We start from the raw sequence: 8957 nt of genomic DNA on the forward strand, positions 1-8957 counted from the left end.
AAAGGCCTTGCCACTGATAAACAGGCCTAAAGGCCTTGCCACTGTGATAAACAGGCCTAAAGGCCTTGCCACTGTGATAAACAGGCCTAAAGGCCTTGCCACTGTGATAAACAGGCCTAAAGGCCTTGCCACTGATAAACAGGCCTAAAGGCCTTGCCACTGATAAACAGGCCTAAAGGCCTTGCCACTGTGATAAACAGGCCTAAAGGCCTTGCCACTGTGATAAACAGGCCTAAAGGCCTTGCCACTGATAAACAGGCCTAAAGGCCTTGCCACTGTGATAAACAGGCCTAAAGGCCTTGCCACTGTGATAAACAGGCCTAAAGGCCTTGCCACTGTGATAAACAGGCCTAAAGGCCTTGCCACTGTGATAAACAGGCCTAAAGGCCTTGCCACTGATAAACAGGCCTAAAGGCCTTGCCACTGATAACAGGCCTAAAGGCCTTGCCACTGTGATAAACAGGCCTAAGGCCTTGCCAATGTGATAACAAGGCGTAAAGGCCTTGCCACTGATAACAGGCCTAAAGGCCTTGCCACTGTGATAAACAGGCCTAAAGGCCTTGCCACTGATAAACAGGCCTAAAGGCCTTGCCACTTGATAACAGGCCTAAAGGCCTTGCCACTGTGAATAAACAGGCCTAAAGGCCTTGCCACTGATAAACAGGCCTAAAGGCCTTGCCACTGTGATAAACGCCTAAAGGCCTTGCCACTGGATAAACAGGCCTAAAGCCTTGCCACTGTGATAAACAGGCCTAAAGGCCTTGCCACTGTGATAAACAGGCTAAAGGCCTTGCCACTGATAAACAGGCCTAAAGGCCTTGCCACTGTGATAAACAGGGCCTAAAGGCCTTGCCACTGTGATAAACAGGCCTAAAGGCCTTGCCACTGATAAACAGGCCTAAAGGCCTTGCCACTGTGATAAACCAGGGCCTAAAGGCCTTGCCACTGATAAACAGGCCTAAAGGCTTGCCACTGATAAACAGGCCTAAAGGCCTTGCCACTGTGTAAACAGGCCTAAAGGCCTTGCCACTGTGATTAAACAGGCCTAAAGGCCTTGCCACTGTTGATTCAAACAGGCCTAAAGGCCTTGCCACTAATAAACAGGCTAAAGGCCTTGCCACTGTGATTAACAGGCCTAAGGCCTTGCCACTGATGAACAGGCCTAAAGGCCTTGCCACTGTGATAAACAGGCCTAAAGGCCTTGCCACTGTGATAAACAGACTAAGGCCTTGCCACTGATAAACAGGCCTAAAGGCCTTGCCACGGTGATAAACAGGCCTAAAGGCCTTGCCACTGTGATAAACAGGCCTAAAGGCCTTGCCACTGTGATAAACAGGCCTAAAGGCCTTGCCACTGATAAACAGACCTAAAGGCCTTGCCACTGTGATAAACAGGCCTAAAGGCCTTGCCACTGTGATAAACAGGCCTAAAGGCCTTGCCACTGATAAACAGACCTAAAGGCCTTGCCACTGTGATAAACAGGCCTAAAGGCCTTGCCACTGATAAACAGGCCTAAAGGCCTTGCCACTGATAAACAGGCTAAGGCCTTGCCACTGTGATAAACAGGCCTAAAGGCCTTGCCACTGTGATAAACAGGCCTAAAGGCCTTGCCACTGTGATAAACAGGCCTAAAGGCCTTGCCACTGATAAACAGGCCTGAAGGCCTTGCCACTGTGATAAACAGCCAAAAGGCCTTGCCACTGTGATAAACAGGCCTAAAGGCCTTGCCACGTGGATAACAGGCCTAAAGCCTTGCCACTGTGATAAAAAGGCCTAAAGGCCTTGCCACTGTGATAAACAGGCCTAAAGGCCTTGCCACTGTGATAAACAGGCCTAAAGGCCTTGCCACTGATAACAGACCTAAAGGCCTTGCCACTGTGATAAACAGGCCTAAAGGCCTTGCCACTGTGATAAACAGGCCTAAAGGCCTTGCCACTGATAAACAGGCCTAAAGGCCTGCCACTGTGATAAACAGGCCTAAAGGCCTTGCCACTGATAAACAGGCCTAAGGGCCTTGCCACTGATAAACAGGCCTAAAGGCCTTGCCACTGTGATAAACAGGCCTAAAGGCCTTGCCACTGTGATAACAGGCATAAAGGCCTGCCACTGTGATAAACAGGCCTAAAGGGCCTTGCCACTGATAAACAGGCCTAAAGGCCTTGCCACTGTGATAAACAGGCCTAAAGGCCTTGCCACTGTGATAAACAGGCCTAAAGGCCTTGCCACTGATAAACAGGCCTAAAGGCCTTGCCACTGTGATAAACAGGCCTAAAGGCCTTGCCACTGATAAACAGGCCTAAAGGCCTTGCCACTGATAAACAGGCCTAAAGGCCTTGCCACTGATAAACAGGCCTAAAGGCCTTGCCACTGTGATAAACAGGCCTAAAGGCCTTGCCACTGTGATAAACAGGGCCTAAAGGCCTTGCCACTGATAAACAGGCCTAAAGGCCTTGCCACTGATAACATGCCTAAAGGCCGTGCCACTGTGATAAACAGGCCTAAAGGCCTTGCCACTGTGATAAACAGGCCTAAAGGCCTTGCCACTGTGATAAACAGGCCTAAAGGGCCTTGCCACTGTGATAACAGGCCTAAAGGCCTTGCCACTGATAAACAGGCCTAAAGGCCTTGCCACTGTGATAAACAGGCCTAAAGGCCTTGCCACTGTGATAAACAGGCATAAAGGCCTTGCCACTGTGATAAACAGGCCTAAAGGCCTTGCCACTGATAACAGGCTAAAGGCCTAAAGGCCTTGCCACGGTGATAAACAGGCCTAAAGGCCTTGCCACTGTGATAAACAGGCCTAAAGGCCTTGCACTGATAAACAGGCCTAAAGGCCTTGCCACTGTGATAAACAGGCCTAAAGGCCTTGCCACTGATAAACAGGCCTAAAGGCCTTGCCACTGATAAACAGGCCTAAAGGCCTTGCCACCTGTGATAAACAGGCCTAAAGGCCTTGCCACTGTGATAAACAGGCCTAAAGGCCTTGCCACTAATAAACAGGCCTAAAGGCCTTGCCACTGATAAACAGGCCTAAAGGCCTTGCCACTTGTGATAAACAGGCCTAAAGGCCTTGCCACTGATAAACAGGCCTAAAGGCCTTGCCACTGTGATAAACAGGCCTAAAGGCCTTGCCACTAATAAACAGGCCTAAAGGCCTTGCCACTGTGATTAAACAGGCCTAAAGGCCTTGCCACTAATAAACAGGCCTAAAGGCCTTGCCACTGTGATAAACAGGCCTAAAGGCCTTGCCACTGTGATAAACAGACCTAAAGGCCTTGCCACTGATAAACAGGCCTAAAGGCCTTGCCACTGTGATAAACAGACCTAAAGGCCTTGCCACTGATAAACAGGCCTAAAGGCCTTGCCACTGTGATAAACAGGCCTAAAGGCCTTGCCACTGTGATAAACAGGCCTAAAGGCCTTGCCACTGATAAACAGGCCTAAAGGCCTTGCCACTGATAAACAGGCCTAATGGCCTTGCCACTGATAAAACAGGCCTAAAGGCCTTGCCACTGATAAACAGGCCTAAAGGCCTTGCCACTGTGATAAACAGACCTAAAGGCCTTGCCACTGATAAACAGGCCTAAAGGCCTTGCCACTGTGATAAACAGGCCTAAAGGCCTTGCCACTGTGATAAACAGGCCTAAAGGCCTTGCCACTGATAAACAGGCCTAAAGGCCTTGCCACTGATAAACAGGCCTAATGGCCTTGCCACTGATAAACAGGCCTAAAGGCCTTGCCACTGAATAAACAGGCCTAAAGCCTTGCCACTGTGATAAACAGGCCTAAAGGCCTTGCCACTGTGATAACCAGGCCTAAAGGCCTTGCCACTGATAAACAGGCCTAAAGGCCTTGCCACTGTGATAAAACAGGCCTAAAGGCCTTGCCACTGTGATAAACAGGCCTAAAGGCCTTGCCACTAATAAACAGCCTAAAGGCCTTGCCACTGATAAACAGGCCTAAAGGCCTTGCCACTGATAAACAGGCCTAAAGGCCTTGCCACTGTGATAAACAGGCCTAAAGGCCTTGCCACTGTGATAAACAGGCCTAAAGTCCTTGCCACTAATAAACAGGCCTAAAGGCCTTGCCACTGTGATTAAACAGGCCTAAAGGCCTTGCCACTAATAAACAGGCCTAAAGGCCTTGCCACTTTGATAAACAGGCCTAAAGGCCTTGCCACTGTGATACCAGGCCTAAAGGCCTTGCCACTGTGATAAACAGGCCTAAAGGCCTTGCCACTGATAAACAGACCTAAAGGCCTTGCCACTGTGATAAACAGGCCTAAAGGCCTTGCCACTGATAAACAGGCCTAAAGGCCTTGCCACTGTGATAAACAGGCCTAAAGGCCTTGCCACTGTGATAAACAGGCCTAAAGGCCTTGCCACTGTGATAAACAGGCCTAAGGCCTTGCCACTGTGATAAACAGGCCTAAAGGCCTTGCCACTGATAAACAGACCTAAAGGCCTTGCCACTGTGATAAACAGGCCTAAAGGCCTTGCCACTGTGATAAACAGGCCTAAAGGCCTTGCCACTGATAACAGACCTAAAGGCCTTGCCACTGTGATAAACAGGCCTAAAGGCCTTGCCACTGATAAACAGGCCTAAAGGCCTTGCCACTGTGAATAAACAGGCCTAAAGGCCTTGCCACTGTGATAAACAGGCCTAAAGGCCTTGCCACTGATAAACAGGCCTAAAGGCCTTGCCACTGTGATAAACAGGCCTAAAGGCTTTGCCACTGTGATAAACAGGCCTAAAGGCCTTGCCACCTTGATAAACAGGCCTAAAGGCCTTGCCACTGATAAACAGGCCTAAAGGCCTTGCCACTGTGATAAACAGGCCTAAAGGCCTTGCCACTGTGATAAACAGGCCTAAAGGCCTTGCCACTGATAAACAGGCCTAAAGGCCTTGCCACTGATAAACAGGCCTAAAGGCCTTGCCACTGTGATAAACAGGCCTAAAGGCCTTGCCACTGATAAACAGGCCTACGGCCTTGCCACTGTGATAAACAGGCCTAAAGGCCTTGCCACTGATAAACAGGCCTAAAGGCCTTGCCACTGTGATAAACAGGCCTAATGGCCTTGCCACTAATAAACAGGCCTAAAGGCCTTGCCACTGTGATAAACAGGCCTAAAGGCCTTGCCACTGATAAACAGGCCTAAAGGCCTTTGCCACTGTGATAAACAGGCCTAATGGCCTTGCCACTAATAAACAGGCCTAAAGGCCTTGCCACTGTGATAAACAGGCCTAAAGGCCTTGCACTGTGATAAACAGGCCTAAAGACCTTGCCACTGTGATAAACAGGCCTAAAGGCCTTGCCACTGTGATAAACAGGCCTAAAGGCCTTGCCACTGTGATAAACAGGCCTAAAGGCCTTGCCACTGATAAACAGGCCTAAAGGCCTTGCCACTGATAAACAGGCCTAAAGGCCTTGCCACCTTGATAAACAGGCCTAAAGGCCTTGCCACTGATAAACAGGCCTAAAGGCCTTGCCACTGTGATAAACAGGCCTAAAGGCCTTGCCACTGTGATAACAGGCCTAAAGGCCTTGCCACTGATAACAGCCTAAAGGCCTTGCCACTGTGATAAAACAGGCCTAAAGGCCTTGCCACTGTGATAAACAGGCCTAAAGGCCTTGCCACTGATAAACAGGCCTAAAGGCCTTGCCACTGTGATAAACAGGCCTAAAGGCCTTGCCACTGATAAACAGGCCTAAAGGCCTTGCCACTGATAAACAGGCCTAAAGGCCTTGCCACTGTGATAAACAGGCCTAAAGGCCTTGCCACTGTGATAAACAGGCCTAAAGGCCTTGCCACTGTGATAAACAGGCCTAAAGGCCGAGACAATAAGAAGACACAGCGGCAGAATAAATTCAACCACACATTGTTTCATCTCAAAAGCAGAGAGCAACCTCTGTCTGGTGAAGTGCACAAAGCCATTTGCTTCTAACAATAAAAATCGGATAAATTTGATGTTACTTTAAATTGACCAAAAATGTGCTTTTCTTTCAAAAACAAGGACATTTGTACGTGGCCCTGAACTTTTGAACGGTAGTGTAAATTACTCAGTGACTCAGTGACTCATGTTTGCATCTCAATGTGATAAACAAACAGCCTGCATGTTCCTCACAAAGAGGACAACTGATGTTACTGAGCCAGATGTCTGTGTGTCAGGGGAGAAAAACAGCCCTATGTTCCTCACAAAGAGGACAACTGATGTTACTGAGCCAGATGTCTGTGTGTCAGGGGAGAAAAACAGCCTGCATGTTCCTCACAAAGAGGACAACTGATGTTACTGAGCCAGATGTCTGTGTGTCAGGGGAGAAAAACAGCCCTATGTTCCTCACAAAGAGGACAACTGATGTTACTGAGCCAGATGTCTGTGTGTCAGGGGAGAAAAACAGCCTGCATGTTCCTCACAAAGAGGACAACTGATGTTACTGAGCCAGATGTCTGTGTGTCAGGGGAGAAAAACAGCCTGCATGTTCCTCACAAAGAGGACAACTGATGTTACTGAGCCAGATGTCTGTGTGTCAGGGGAGAAAAACAGCCTGCATGTTCCTCACAAAGAGGACAACTGATGTTACTGAGCCAGATGTCTGTGTGTCAGGGGAGAAAAACAGTCCTATGTTGCTCTGTCTGTCTGTGTGCTGATATGTTGCTCTGTCTGTCTGTGTGCTGATATGTTGCTCTGTCCGTCTGTGTGCTGATATGTTGCTCTGTCTGTCTGTGTGCTGATATGTTGCTCTGTCTGTCTGTGTGCTGATATGTTGCTCTGTCCGTCTGCGTGCTGATATGTTGCTCTGTCTGTCTGTGTGCTGATATGTTGCTCTGTCTGTCTGTGTGCTGATATGTTGCTCTGTCTGTCTGCGTGCTGATATGTTGCTCTGTCTGTCTGCGTGCTGATATGTTGCTCTGTCTGTCTGTGTGCTGATATGTTGCTCTGTCTGTCTGTGTGCTGATATGTTGCTCTGTCTGTCTGTGTGCTGATATGTTGCTCTGTCTGTCTGCGTGCTGATATGTTGCTCTGTCTGTCTGTGTGCTGATATGTTGCTCTGTCTGTCTGTGTGCTGATATGTTGCTCTGTCTGTCTGCGTGCTGATATGTTGCTCTGTCTGTCTGCGTGCTGATATGTTGCTCTGTCTGTCTGTGTGCTGATATGTTGCTCTGTCTGTCTGTGTGCTGATATGTTGCTCTGTCTGTCTGTGTGCTGATATGTTGCTCTGTCTGTCTGTGTGCTGATATGTTGCTCTGTCTGTCTGTGTGCTGATATGTTGTTCTGTCTGTCTGCGTGCTGATATGTTGCTCTGTCTGTCTGTGTGCTGATATGTTGCTCTGTCTGTCTGTGTGCTGATATGTTGCTCTGTCTGTCTGTGTGCTGATATGTTGCTCTGTCTGTCTGTGTGCTGATATGTTGCTCTGTCTGTCTGTGTGCTGATATGTTGCTCTGTCTGTCTGTGTGCTGATATGTTGCTCTGTCTGTCTGTGTGCTGATATGTTGCTCTGTCTGTCTGCGTGCTGATATGTTGCTCTGTCTGTCTGCGTGCTGATATGTTGCTCTGTCTGTCTGTGTGCTGATATGTTGCTCTGTCTGTCTGTGTGCTGATATGTTGCTCTGTCTGTCTGTGTGCTGATATGTTGCTCTGTCTGTCTGTGTGCTGATATGTTGTTCTGTCTGTCTGCGTGCTGATATGTTGCTCTGTCTGTCTGTGTGCTGATATGTTGCTCTGTCTGTCTGTGTGCTGATATGTTGCTCTGTCTGTCTGTGTGCTGATATGTTGCTCTGTCTGTCTGTGTGCTGATATGTTGCTCTGTCTGTCTGTGTGCTGATATGTTGCTCTGTCTGTCTGCTCTTCCAGCTCCACTCTTCCAGCTCCACTCTTCCTACAACCACTCTTCCAGCCCCACTCTTCCAGCTCCACTCTTCCAGCTCCACTCTTCCAGCTCCACTCTTCCTACAACCACTCTTCCAGCCCCACTCTTCCAGCTCCACTCTTCCACCTCCACTCTTCCAGCAACCACTCTTCCACCTCCACTCTTCCAGCTCCACTCTTGCAGCAACCACTCTTCCAGCTCCACTCTTCCAGCAACCACTAATCCTACAACCACTCTTCCAGCTCCACTCTTCCAGCAACCACTAATCCTACAACCCCCTCTTCCAGCAACCACTCTTCCAGCTCCACTCTTCCTACAACCACTCTTCCAGCTCCACTCTTCCAGCTCCACTCTTCCTACAACCACTCTTCCAGCTCCACTCTTCCAGCAACCACTCTTACAGCTCCACTCTTCCACTCTTCCTACAACCACTCTTCCAGCTCCACTCTTCCAGCAACCACTCTTCCACCTCCACTCTTCCTACAACCACTCTTCCAGCAACCACTCTTCCACCTCCACTCTTCCAGCTCCACTCTACCACTCTTCCTACAACCACTCTTCCAGCTCCACTCTTCCAGCAACCACTCTTACAGCTCCACTCTTCCACTCTTCCTACAACCACTCTTCCAGCTCCACTCTTCCAGCAACCACTCTTCCACCTCCACTCTTCCAGCAACCACTCTTCCACCTCCACTCTTCCACCTCCACTCTTCCTACAACCACTCTTCCAGCTCCACTCTTCCAGCAACCACTCTTCCTACTACCACTCTTCCAGCTCCACTCTTCCAGCAACCACTCTTCCAGCTCCACTCTTCCAGCAACCACTCTTCCAGCTCCACTCTTCCTACAACCACTCTTCCAGCAACCACTCTTCCTATAATCACTCTTCCTACAACCACTCTTCCAGCTCCACTCTTCCAGCAACCACTCTTCCTACAACCACTCTTCCAGCTCCACTCTTCCAGCAACCACTCTTCCAGCTCCACTCTTCCAGCTCCACTCTTCCTACAACCACTCTTCCAGCAACCCCTCTTCCTACAACCACTCTTCCTACAACCACTCTTCCAGCTCCACTCTTCCAGCAAC

Source organism: Oncorhynchus kisutch, unplaced genomic scaffold (assembly GCF_002021735.2).
Source record: "Oncorhynchus kisutch isolate 150728-3 unplaced genomic scaffold, Okis_V2 Okis01b-Okis20b_hom, whole genome shotgun sequence".
NCBI classification, from domain to species: Eukaryota; Metazoa; Chordata; class Actinopteri; order Salmoniformes; family Salmonidae; genus Oncorhynchus; species Oncorhynchus kisutch.